Below are 13,542 nucleotides of genomic sequence, written 5' to 3'. Positions count from 1 at the left end.
ACTAGTGTATGAAGAGCAGAATTCCTTAATTAGGGTCCGTGAATCCTTCGGGGGTCCGCAGACTACTACCGAAGGGGTCCATGAAAGGTGAATGAAATGGCCAATAAGTCCAGTGATTAAATCTGGATTTATGATCAATGTGTGGATTGATCAATCCAGCGACTAAGCAGTATAGATGATTCGCGATAAGGAAGTAGATGATCTCTGCACGTCGAAGTAGTAAACAGCATATTTCGTAATCTGTGATACAGGCCCCTAATTTTGAGATTTAGGTATTTTCATGTAGTCAATGCGCATGCGTTTTAATTGTTACATCATGTACCCGCCACGCGCGACCCAGGTTGCATTTAGCTCAATGTGCCTTATTCTAAGTTCCATTCCCCTTCAACTTGCAATTCAAAACTGTCTGCATCTTCATTGTTCAATAACTCATAGATTGTGTCACGTTTTCCAATAGGGACATCGTTTCATCAACGAACTGACAAGGTTCAAACGGCATCCAGATCTATACGTACCATACGTAGGCCTACATATATACATTTAGTTCTTCCCTAGTGTTTCATTGTCGGGTGGATAATTTTTCATATTATACTGATTTATTATAGTCAGTCATTATATCTAACAATTTGTTGGGTAGTGAAGGCTGCGATCCAAACGTGTCAGAAACCCTTTTGAATCGTTATCATAAGTATTGTGACCTGTGTGAATGCGGGTAACTTTGCGAGCATAGTGAATCGACTATTACAGGGCTCTTCAACCGCGTGTTTCGTACACCCTGGGGTGTACCAAAATTATAAACGGGTGCACCACTGAGATGGGGTGTACTGGAGTGTACCAGACCCACTATTGAAATGGACCAAGGACTGGCTATCACAATAGACAGGCAAGTTTATACCTCGGAACATATTGACCGGCTGTGCAATATAGTGCAATGTTCATATCAGCCGTACGCACCTTGCAAATTACATTACTCTTGTGATGTCATGAGCAAATACCTATCCTCATTGATTCATCATTCATTGGTAATGGGTCCAGTATGGGCAACACTGTGTTAGGTGATGGTCCGGGAACCTGGAGCGCTGATTATTATTTAGAATCTCTAATACGTTAAAGCCTTGTTCATCCATATTTCACCAGGACAGAGGTGGAATCATGCAGGGGTACGGTCGCATGCAGCCGTGTCATAATAATTATGCGGCCCTCTACACATAATTAAATTAGCGAGTGTTGACGGTCGTCAATATGCAATTTGAATGAACGAATTGGTTACTAAATATTTGAGAGATTTTAATCAAACTTGAAATATCTTCACGCTTGGTGTGATTCAGGGTGATTTTTCGTTTTTAATATAATAGTGTATTCTGCGCCACACCATACATAACCAAAACGCAGAGGGAAATGATGCACCCCACGAAGATATACCAAGACAGAATCGTGTGCGTTTCACGAAAAAAGGTTTTTCTGCTACGTTTGGGCGATTCCAATATATATTTCGACCATGCCTACAATCCTGATGGGACGTCAAAAATAACAACATGCAACATGGTGACTTATATAAACCGGAATATGCATCATCATTAATTCTCTGCCCAATTTCCGAAGACCCCCCCCCCCCCCTACATCAGCTCTATTCGTTAGTCTGATCACGCGGGCAAAGAATGGATAAAGATCTGACAGTATATAATATGAAACAACCAATAGTATCACCGAAATTATAGATAGCATTCCCTAGCAATAAAACTCCCGATTTTGGTGCATAGATATAGCAGTCTAAGCCTACGGCACAGTTAAAAACTTTTATACGTAAGGGCTATCCACGGTGCCAAGTTTCCAGTAGCTAATTTTTCGTGAGTATATAACGTCAAGATGCCATGGCGGTTGTATGCTATATATCTAATGGAAAAATTCCGTGAATAGCGAAAATTTTGAACACCCCCGGCTTAGGCTTACTACGGAATTAGCGTGTTATGTGGTCAGGGGAGCACGAGTTTTGAAAAAAGGTAAAAGGGTGTACCACGACGTAAAAGATTGAAGAGCACTGGACTATTGAGAATATATATTGCAGAACCACTCGGTTTTGTATCGGGTAAATTTGGTCTCCAACATCGTTTTCAAATCGAATTTAAATAATTTTGGATACTGCATGTTTTGTGACTTCTGTTTCATAAGAAAGACCAAACCGAAGCGTTTCACATGGTTAATTCGAGTCTAATAATATGTATTCATGGCGATGCCAAAACTAAAATACCAAGAATATGCTATTTTTGGGCATATTCCAAAAATAACACGGCCTGCCTATATGACATGCCCAGCGTATAGCTGTGATTATGGCACCACTCATTCAACATAGCTAGCATTTGCCTTTTCAAAGGCAGCAGTATTTGAAACAAGGTCAAACCATTCGACGTGAAGGGTCTTGCGGAGGCAGCGTTAGTGGAACTGTTATAACAGGATAAAATGAGGTCGGCGAGAGAACGGTGAAAGAACCATGAATCCGGACCACACATCAGCGTTGTGAGTACGACAGTCTTCTAAACTTTGACCTTAGTGGCGTTCCAGTTGTTTATTCTTACGAGATGTTTTATGCAATCTACCATAGGCAGACCTCGCGTTTGCAAGTCTATATCAATATCCTTGCGGATGTTGAAGCTACAGCAGGGGTTTTTAAAGGGCGGGCCATGGTCCATTGGTGGGCCACAGGAGCAATCTGAGGTGGGACACAGATCTACTGAGAAAATTGTAGAATTAATGAAAGTTTAGTTATATCTGTTATGTTTATATATTCAAATTGTCGATTTATACGTTGGCTACATAAAGCTTTTCATTCGACTTTGATGAGATGTAGTGGCAAGAATGGAGTCACAATGTCGAAAATGGGAGGGGTCACGGCGGCATTTCCCCGGCTATGACAACCTACGGCCAAACGCGACGAAAATAAATTCGATAATATAATATAACTGGAAGTTAATGCTGAAGTTATCCAGTATTCCGACCTGGACTTTCGAGCCGGAGCCGGAGCAAGGAGTCTGAGCCCCGGAGCCGTGCATTTTCACCGGAGCTGGAGCCGGATCCGGATCTCTACATAAAATTCAGCCGGAGCCGGAGCTGGAGCCCGTTATTTGAGAAGTAGCTCCGGCTCCGACGTATTCCATAAGATGCTATTATATATGCAACAACCATATCTGCTGATTTCACATTATTTAACAATAGATAACTAACCTACGGATAGATGGGCATCACGTGATTCACGGTCGAGTGATGCTACAGTCGCAGATTTGTTGTCGCTTCATAGCATGAAACGGCAGCGTAATTGTTAATCCCATAGTTGACGACCCGAGCGATGTTATCGACAATTGACAACAGACATGGGGTGATTGCTTTACGAATGTAATCGATTGCGATTACGATTACTTGTGAATCCCGCGATTACGATTACAGCAAAATCAGGAAGTAGTCGATTACGATTACGATTACATTTCAAAAGTAATCACGATTGCTCACGATTACCTTTGTTTTGCTTCTTAGAACTAATTTCAGAAGAGATGTTGGAAGACAATATAAGGCTTCGATGAAAAGGTCTAATGAGATAACAACTTTCCTTATAAATCATACATCATTTGCTTGTTACGTGATAATGCACCCATTGCCCAATCCTATACAAGACTATTCGTCGCACCCAACGATTTGCATTCTTGCCAGGTCCGTAACTGCCGCACCCGAAACTCCCCAATCGGACCGGGAGCGAGTTCCAAGGTGGACTTTCGTTAATCAACATACATTATTATACAATATTTTCAAGAGAGTCAATTAACTTGAAAATTTTCTTCGAGCTTTGGGATTTAATGTCTCTAAATAGCTTGATTTCGAAATGCATACGTCTCCCCGTCAAGAGAAAAAGCAGGCATAATTTATAAGAATAGGCATTTCGGTGGCGGTCATTACCCCGCCACGACACACCAGAAGACGTATGCAATTTCGGCCAACATGCAACTCGACAAAGTGTGCTACCAAAGAATGACCTTGGCCAAAACTTTGGGTAGGCCTATGTGTCCATTGTCAGTATAGCCGCGCTCTGTGGGCGTGACGAATAGTCCGGTCCTTTAAATCTGAGCCCCAACAATGCAAATGCCACCCGGGGCACTCACAGAGGAATGAAGACATGATGATTTGTGTGTACGTGTCGCGTGAGTTTTTCTTTTAGTCAGCTGTTTGGGCGACTACAGTATCTTTTGATTATATAAAAGACAGGAGGTCACGAATTAACAACATACAATAAAGTAATTATACCAACATAGCAGATGCTATAATTATGAATTACGTGCCCCCAGCTCTACCGGTAAATCTGAATGAATAGCATTATAATGCAATTACCAATATTATTGACGAAATTTAGTCATCAACTTGAAAACTGACCACCCTATGGAGCCCCAATACCCAGGGTTGTAATGACTCGAGTCATGACTCGAGTCATATTTTCAAATGCGTAAATTGACTCGACTCGAGTCAATTTTTTTATTGACTCGACTTGTACTCGAGTCATTTTGCATGACTCGAACCAAGTCATATGACTCGAGACTAGAACGGCCAAGACAGACATTCCATGTAACTTCGAAGAATAGTAAAGTTACCACATTATTTGTCTTTCGTCTATATCAGTCCTGATACTTGGAAATAGGGCCGTAAACTGTGAAATCAGATGAAAATTACTATATTATGAACACGAGCCATTCTATATCACTCGAGCAGAGTTTAAAAAAAGTTTGTTGAACCGGATTGATCTGAAAACTGATCTGTGAACATAACGACTTGGAGTCGTACTCGAGTGAAACACTATGACTTGGACTCGACCCTATGCTAGCTGCCTTAGACTCGGATTTGACTCGGGGATGAATTGAAAATGACTCGACTTGACTCGAGTCAAAACTATAAAAGTGAGATTGACTTGTGACTCGGAACATGGTGACTTGGTTACAACCCTACCATTACCAACGTTTGGAGTGGGAGACGAATTGCTGTTTTGGTCCTGATTGTACTACAACCCACGCTTACATGGTGTATAAGCGGATGGCTATGACGACAGGTATAAATGTCGAGTGAAGAAATGTGAAATAACGCTTGGCGCTCGTTAAAGTGAACTTAAAATTCTACCTTACACTGAATACAGTTACTGCAAGCTGCCGTCACGAGAAACGGCAAAGAACGGGTCGGTTATGATATATATTAGCAGCTGTTGATTCCAACCATCGTAATGTTTTATTTGACGAGTACAAAATTTCAAGCCTTTGTCTGGTGTACGTACAATACATACGCATACTACATAGATAGGCCTACTGCTCGCCAAGCAGCAACGGTCAAACTGCGGTTAACTAAGCATAACCAGACATCAATACATAAGTTACTATATTTGAAACTAGGCAGAGTGGTGATTATCATCTTGCTGCGAGGTAGTGGCGTCTGGAGTGTATTGATAACCTGATATACAGCATAGCTTATCGAAGGTTTCCGGTAATATACTACAATCATTTTGTGCTTAAATTTCATCGTCGACGATCTTCCTGTGAGCGCAAACGCGAAAAGACTTTCTCCCGTAATTGCGAATACAGTTATACTCAATCGCTTAAACTAGGCGTTTTTTTTCATTTTCAGGAGGGTTTAGGCTACCAAGCAAGAAGCCGTGTGAAAATTAAACACGCGAAGCGTGAAGAAAAATTTCACTACTATTTTAATTTATTGTAATGTACGACGATTTACTAACTATGTGACTGGACCCTGGATCTACCAATGCGTCGGAACTGATATTTTAGTCATCATTATCCCAAGTGTCGAAACCAGACTTGTAATTTTAGGTTGGCCGTGCAGGTTCACAATCCGAGCAATTCATTTTCGATAATATAACAGGATTTCGATAATATAATAGGAAATTACCTCGCGGGTCACTCAAAACCCTCGCGGGCCGCGGGTTGGCCGCCCCTGATATAGACAGACCCATTCGATAATTTTCATAGCCGGAGCTGGAGCTGGAACCGGAGCAGTGGTAATAATGCGGCTCCGGAGCTGGAGCCGGAGCTAATGTATGATAGAAGAAAGCTTCGGAGTCGTAGCTGGAGCAGCTAAAATTTACGGCTGCTCCAAAGCCCTGATTCCGACAGGGTTAGATGTCGTGTGTCCTTGAAAAGGGTGTGTATTAAACTCGGACTGAACTGCATTTGATGCAGATTTAGGGTACTTCGGCAGGTCGTATTATTGTAACATAAAAATAGGGGCAATTGTAATTTATTATTATCAACTTCTTGTGGAAGTATACGGCACCACCGCAATGAATTGTGATGGCTTGAGGATTTAGCGCAGCCCATTAATCTTTGTAGTCGGTCTAGAAATGTCCGGTTTTGAAGGTATAGTACATAGTGTAACAGGAACATGAATTGATTTTATTATTGGATATAATGTTCTTATACATCGCAACTTCAATAAGTACAGAGAGAGAGAGAGAGAGAGAGAGATATGGTATTCTTTTTCGCCTGCACCATCGAGATGCTTTGACGAGGGATATGCGATACGGCCTTTATAGTAAGGTCATCTAGTGTGCACACCCGATTTTTCTCCTCCATGCTATCCGTGATTGCTGAGCGCCTAGCAGGATAGCTGCGGATACCAGTTTTCGAGTCTTTGGTCTGACCCGGCCGGGGATCGAACACACGACTTACCGATCGAGAAGCCGGACTCGCAACCATTACACTATCTCGCTCGTACCATGTACCTTCTACAGAAGACCTGGGCAAAGTGCGGCCCGTGGGTCATAAGCACGTACGCATCAGCAGGAAAATCGTGTTTTTCAAAATTACTGGGAAGAAAAGTATTTTCAAATTGTGGTAGAAAACAAAGCCCATTGCCTTCTTGTTCTGTGGTGATAAGTAGTGTAAAATCTTTTAACATTGAGAGGCACTACATTTGTTGCAAAATGGTCAGAATATAAATTCAATGTCGCAATCGATTGATCGATTACCACCTCAAACAGCAACTGCGAACTGCATCCTTTACAATTACGCCTCGCTTTGACACAGTGTGCAGCTATTTAAGCTGCACACTGCTCCAAAGACAGCGACTAAGAAAACAAGTCTTGCCCTATTGCACATACATTTTCAATGCGGTGGTTCTCGAACTGGGGGGGCGTGAAAGCATCAGAAGGGTGGTGCGAAGCCAAAGTTTAATGAAAAGATGTTTTGCGCTACGCGCGATTTACCCTCAGCATATCGTTTTTGCTCTGTGTATTCTACGACTTTGATATTTCAGAATTCTCTCGTCTACAGCCTGAACCTTCCAAGCTTCCACACTATCTGTTGGGATTGCTAGCATTCCGGTTGCACTTTTTTAATAAGTTGTAATATCATATTAACGGGGGCGCGAAATTTTTCACTATCATAAAGGGAAGCGTACCTAAAAAAAGCGTGAAAACATCTGTTTTAAAGTCTTAATAGAAGAACGCGGATAGGGGTTTAAAGAGAGTTAAAAATTTATCAAGTTTAACATTGTTTCCAATCATGACGGAAAATAGATATTTTTTATTTATTCGTCAATTTCTCATTACCCAATAACAACACATTCGCTTAGCAGCATTTACTAACAATGTAATTCAGCAATAAAATTAAAACCCGCTGAACAATATATCTAAAAAATTTCACTCGACCCGCCAACGTATTTTCTACTTCTCATTTGAAAAGGCCATTTGCGGTACAGAACTTCAGAATACCGCGAAACAATAACTTCATATTTTAAATTTATTCGCTAAAAGCTTTTCGACTTACTCTCATCAGTAGCGAACGTCAGTAATAGGGTGAATCAAATTCGAAATGTACGAGCTATTTTGTCTGTATGACGTAATATTAACAAAAACAGACAACTAGAACAGTGGTTCTCAACCGCCGGTCCGCGACGACATTCCTGCCGGTCCACCAGGTATATTACAATTTTTATCCTTATTTAAAGATGCAATGTTGAAGGCGACAAGTACAGAATACACACGAGCTGACTCATCGCTAAACAGCGCAGTTTGCGCAATAATTCGTTTTCGACCCATTCATTTTGTGCAGGACCGTAACTGGGGCATCCCAAACCGCCCAATTGTAAGGATGCCGAGCTTGGAAAGGGCCCAAAATTATTTTGCAAATGAACATAATTCATAGAGTAATTTTTTGAAACTTTTTCCAACATTTTTCAATTTTTTTGTCTCGCGCTATGCGCGATTTACTGTCACTAAATGCCTTGCCCTTCTCCGAGAAATACGCATGATTTATAGAAATAGGCATTTCGGCGTCAGCCGGATATGTCATTTGCTTCAATCAAATTTCACATCAACCGAATTGCGACGAAAATGGATATGTTGCAGTTGAGTAAAATACCTCATCCACCTTGGACGTTGCTTCGAGCACGTATATTGTTGTTTTTAGTACTCATGGTGTTTGTCGACTACTATGGTCATTTACACCAGGCCGATATTCCATATTTTTGATTCCGTATCTGCCGACTTGTAGCACGGCCCACTTCCAGGCTTTTTGTAAGACACCGCTTACGCGGATGTGATGGCGAGTAGCAGCCTAGATAAACCTCCAACACTTGGGTAGGAATTATGGAGGCGACCTCGGTCGGACTCGAACCCGCAACCCATTGGTGTTGTAGCTGTGGATTATACCACTACGCTATCTCGCCATACACGGCGAGCACGAATAGATTTAAAATTGGCGAGTCTGCAGTTCAAACAATAATCCTCTTCGTTACTGCTGATCAAGACGATTGCTAGAATACTTGCAGATTTTCACTGACGGATCGAAAACTACGACAACCACTGCGGCAGCGTTTTATGTATCGCGAGCTATCAACGGCGTAACCCAGTGTTGGGATGACTCGAGTCATGACTTGACTCGAGTCAGACTCGAGTCACCTTTTTCGTATGACTTGACTTGACTCGAGTCACTTTGTTAAAATGACTTGACGTGACTTGACTCGGCGTATCAGAAATGTGGATTGACTCGTGACTCGAAGCAAAATTCACGAGTCAATTTCAAGTCATCAAGCAGTCGATGTCGATAAAAATCACTGTATCTTGCAATCGGATTGTTCGCGAAACGCTGATGTAACCAGTGAGAGCGACCAATCATTTAATGATCGTGGGTTTTACTGAGCCTTTATTGTTCTCTCACAAATAAATTGACCGCTTACGAAGTGATCGAAGCTTACAGCTTACGTTGTCGTAAACTATTATAGTAAAGTATTTTAAGAGAATAAAGTCTATTACTGTTCTCTGTACCTGAACCAAACCTCTTTACTGAAATTAAATTCGAAGATAGTTTATATAGTCCTCGACCATTGGCGCAGGCTCGAATTGTATCATATCCAATTGTAAATGAATAATGTATTGTATTTTATCAATTCGTTTCTTTATTCTCTATATTGGCTGGTAACTATAAACTGACGCTATGCCATTATAATTGCGTAGTTTAGCATTGCTACGTATATGTAAGCGATACAGCGCCGTCTTACGTGTATATTTAACTTCATATTCGTTCATCGGTTCAAAATCAATGACCAGTTAATCTGTATTTCAGACAGCTAGCAAAATGCAATGGCGTAGGCATTCGAAAAGGCAACTTGACTTGAAATGTGACTTGACTCGTGACTTGACTTGACTTGACTCGACTTGACTCGAGTCACCTCCAAAAATCGAGTGACTTGACTTGACTCGAGTCACCTTCGAAAATTGATTGACTTGACTTGACTCGAGTCAAAATGTGCAATGACTCGAAATGACTCGTGACTCGAAGGTAGTGACTTGATCCCAACACTGGGCCGTAACCACTATCATAAAAGAATTGGAGGGATGATACGCTTAGCCTGACAATGGGCTTTGGAAAACAGCAATTCCAATATACTAATAATACTTGCGGGCTGTTTGAGCGTAATTCAAGCGATTACCAATATTTCTGGGCGATCGGATCACCCCATCGCACCAATTTTACGAACGATCTATCGCAGTGGTTCTTAACCTTTTTTCCTCCAGCGCCCCCTTTCAAAAATCATCGTGTCCCCACCTCATATTGTAATGACTCTAATAAATACAATGGGTTAGAGGGAGGGCCGTAACAACCCTTCGTCGCGTGACTTCGATGGTCAGCAAAGTTTGTGTTGCCTGGTTGCCCTAGGCACCAAAATGTTCTACAATTCATGAATGCGTAGGTGGTAATTCCAAATGTATGTTGCTATAAACTTTTTATCCTCTGAGCCCACGTAAGCAGATTTACCAGAGTGGGCTGTTGTGTTGGAAAATGAAGGCCACGTAATTATTCATTGAATATATTCGGGCGCGCCCGTTGGTAGGATACAATTAATTCCTTACATGTTGTTATTTTGTTACCTCATGTCTGTTATATAGTCGAAAAAATTGAAACGCATAAATGTGTTAGACTAAAGTAAGCACACGATTCAAAATTGGTATTTCTTCAATGCAAATAATTTTCACTGACGGATGTTATTTGTCCTGTGGGGTGCAGATTGCGACGACATGATAATTCGGCACGAGCGATGTAAGCACCTATGGACAATTAGACTTATATACATCGAATTTTACGGTCAACATAAGGGCGGTCCTCATCGGCTAATATTTTCTCGCTGACGATCTTTTTGACACACTTCTCGGAGTCTCATATTGACCGGAACTTCATATGTCTTCTTGCATCGTGGCGTGGTTACTGCCGACGCCGAAATGCATATTCCTATTTGCTATAATTATGCGTATTATTCCGTGGGGGAGTCGTCAAAACATGATGTGTAATTTATGTTCATTCACCGGAATAATTTATGGCACCCTTCGAGCTCACCGATTGGGGGTTTGGGTTGCAGCAGTTTCGGTCGTGGTAAGAGGTCAAAGTCCAGTCGGTATTTCCGGGACTTAAGTATTGGAAAAATTTCGCGCTTTAATCGCGTTCGAGGACCCCTCGACTATGATAAACCATAATAACTGTGTGTGGTATATTCAGAGTCAAATCAAGGTTGTTATGACAACAATTGGGCACGGTCTCATACCCTGTGGTTCGAACCATCCCGAATTCGCATCTGCTATTGGCAATAGGGGAAAATTAGTGATATTGGATTTAGTCTTAGTGCTTTGTGTAACTACAAGTAAGTCAATGGGAATGAGAATGGGATGCATATATCTGCTCACATTGAAGTTAGTACTGTACCCAGTATTTAATTTTAGCATGAATATATTCCAAACAAAGCAACTCATATTATATATTGTAAAGTTCATGTGGGGTTGTGAACCACAACACCGGATAGTATCATCATTTATGACACGATAAAAAAATATTCTGACGATTTAATTTTGTAGCTCTCAAATTCAAGTATATTGAGTTATTCATTTTGTGCACAAAGCTTGAAAATTTATTTTAGGTACAAAGGGCTTAAAAAGTACGCGCAATTCGTTTTACATTAATTATAATAACCCACTACATTCATGAAAACATATGTAGCAAACGTCGTCGCGTAGCACGACCATGACGGGATTTGACATGTTCTGTGGAATGTTAGTCTGCTCTGAATACTCATTAAGGATAAGTCTTACTACCACATCATCTACTAAGAAGCCATATTTCTTCAGCGCTCCCACTTTCTCCCCTCTGAGCCCAGCGCCCCCCATATCGCCCCCTGAGCGTTACCAGCCCCTTCAAAATCGCCAGCGCCCCTTGTGGGGTGCTGGAGGCAAGGTTAGGAACCACTGATATATCGGATATCAAAGGCCGGATACGAGATAGCTATTCTTTGGATACCTGGTCATTATCAAAGTCCTGGAAATGAAAAGGCAGATTAATTGGCCAGGCAAAGAGCGAGTTAAGCAAGTTTGCAAACGAATGAATTCAAACCTTCCGTACATGACATCGCTGCTTCGCGTCGGATGGCGTGTGTCGAACTTTGTAATAACCGCCATTCACGATCGGACAAGTCGCGCCAATATAAGGGATGTTTCTAACCGTGTACCACAGAGCAGACGTGAATGAACTACCAAAACGGTATCAAGCGATTTTGTTCGGGCTACAAACCGAACATTGCGGACTACAAGCGCACCTATTCAAACTGAGAATAACAGATTCAGCATAATGCTCAAAAGGCCGCCAATAAGACAGTGTCAGCCATTATTTATTGACATGTCACAGAAAAGAGTTCTCATGGAAACGTGCTGGAAGAAGAATATCGTCCCCACCGTAATGAACTTGTTGTCTGAGGCGCTGATTTTTCCATACGGGAATTTGTTCTCGCTACACAAAGTACACAGCCATACATTCGAGTTTACATTATGTAATGTAGTGCATAACCCTAGATGTTAAAAGGATTTTTGGATATGGTGAACAAAACCACTTGCATTCTAATCGCCAATTAAAAAATATTCAACAACAACAACAACACCTCTAGGACGACACTCTTCATTATCATTCCGTATTTATCGACTGCGACTTGTAGCACGGCCCACTGCTATGCCTTTCAAGACACCGCTTACGCAGATCAGATGATGAGGAGAAGCCGAAAGATATACCTCCTTCCGTAGTCGACCTCGGTCGAACTAGGACCCGTAACCCATTCGTATTGCAGCTGTACCACTACGCTATGTCGCTAAGGGGCTCAGATTGCAAAGGGCGCTACTATATATTAAATTCGAAAATAAAATTTCAAGATTAATTGAAAAGGGAGTCGCTTCGTAAATTCAATTTGTATGACGAGGGCCGCCAACATATACTAAGTGATAATTGAATTACATGTCCACGGCTTCACAAATTTCCTTCTACGACCTCAGGTTGGCCACCCCTGGTACGTAGGCGTACTGCGTTAAAGCACTGATGTGATGTGATGTCCTCATATCGGCCATTCATTACTATCACGACATACAGTCCGATTTAAAACACGATTATTCAAGTGCGATTGAGGCAAGAACTATATGAGCGTATGACCTTAACAATTGAAATCCGATTTCTGCCAAATGCGCAATTAGTTGGAATTAGATATTTCTCTGTTGTTACCAGTCTGCCCAGCAGCGACCAAGTTAACGGAATATAGAACATTATTGATCAAACGAATCGAGTAAAATCAGGATTTTGCTGCTGAGAAGCTGATGTAATTCAACGCCCTGTGGAGTAACCATTATGCGCAGCAATGAATCGCAATTCGTAGGCACACACAATAGTAAATTGCACACTGTCCAATTTCGAACTCATATTAACAATACTAACATGAATATCACTCGCTAATTATTTTGAGCATGGGAATGCGATGCTCACAGGTGCAAATACAATATAATTTAGGGTAGAGAAACGTGAACTTGCTCGTCCGTGGATTTCTGTTCGAGCAGACTGTATTAGAAGGGCGCGACCGCGCACGCGCGCAACTTATAGGGAACATTGGTCCAGTGCTTCCAATCTCCGAATGATTAGCTAGTCCGATAACCGATCCGATATTTCGCGGTGGGATAGCAGGGCTTTATTTGGATGACAAATTTGAATG

General features: G+C 41.6%; 1 protein-coding gene across 1 annotated transcript in view; it reads left to right on the top strand.

The window, feature by feature from the left end:
- The window catches only part of LOC145438202 (uncharacterized), a 132,302-nt gene that overhangs the window by 67,649 nt on the left and 51,111 nt on the right, over positions 1–13,542 (top strand). The window lies entirely within an intron of this gene.

The sequence above is a fragment of the Botryllus schlosseri genome, chromosome 4, assembly GCF_051294905.1.
Source record: "Botryllus schlosseri isolate E-star chromosome 4, Bs_hap1, whole genome shotgun sequence".
Lineage (NCBI taxonomy): Eukaryota > Metazoa > Chordata > Ascidiacea > Stolidobranchia > Styelidae > Botryllus > Botryllus schlosseri.
The sequence above is the reverse complement of the archived record's forward strand: the minus strand, read 5'-3'. Positions and strand labels throughout refer to the sequence as shown.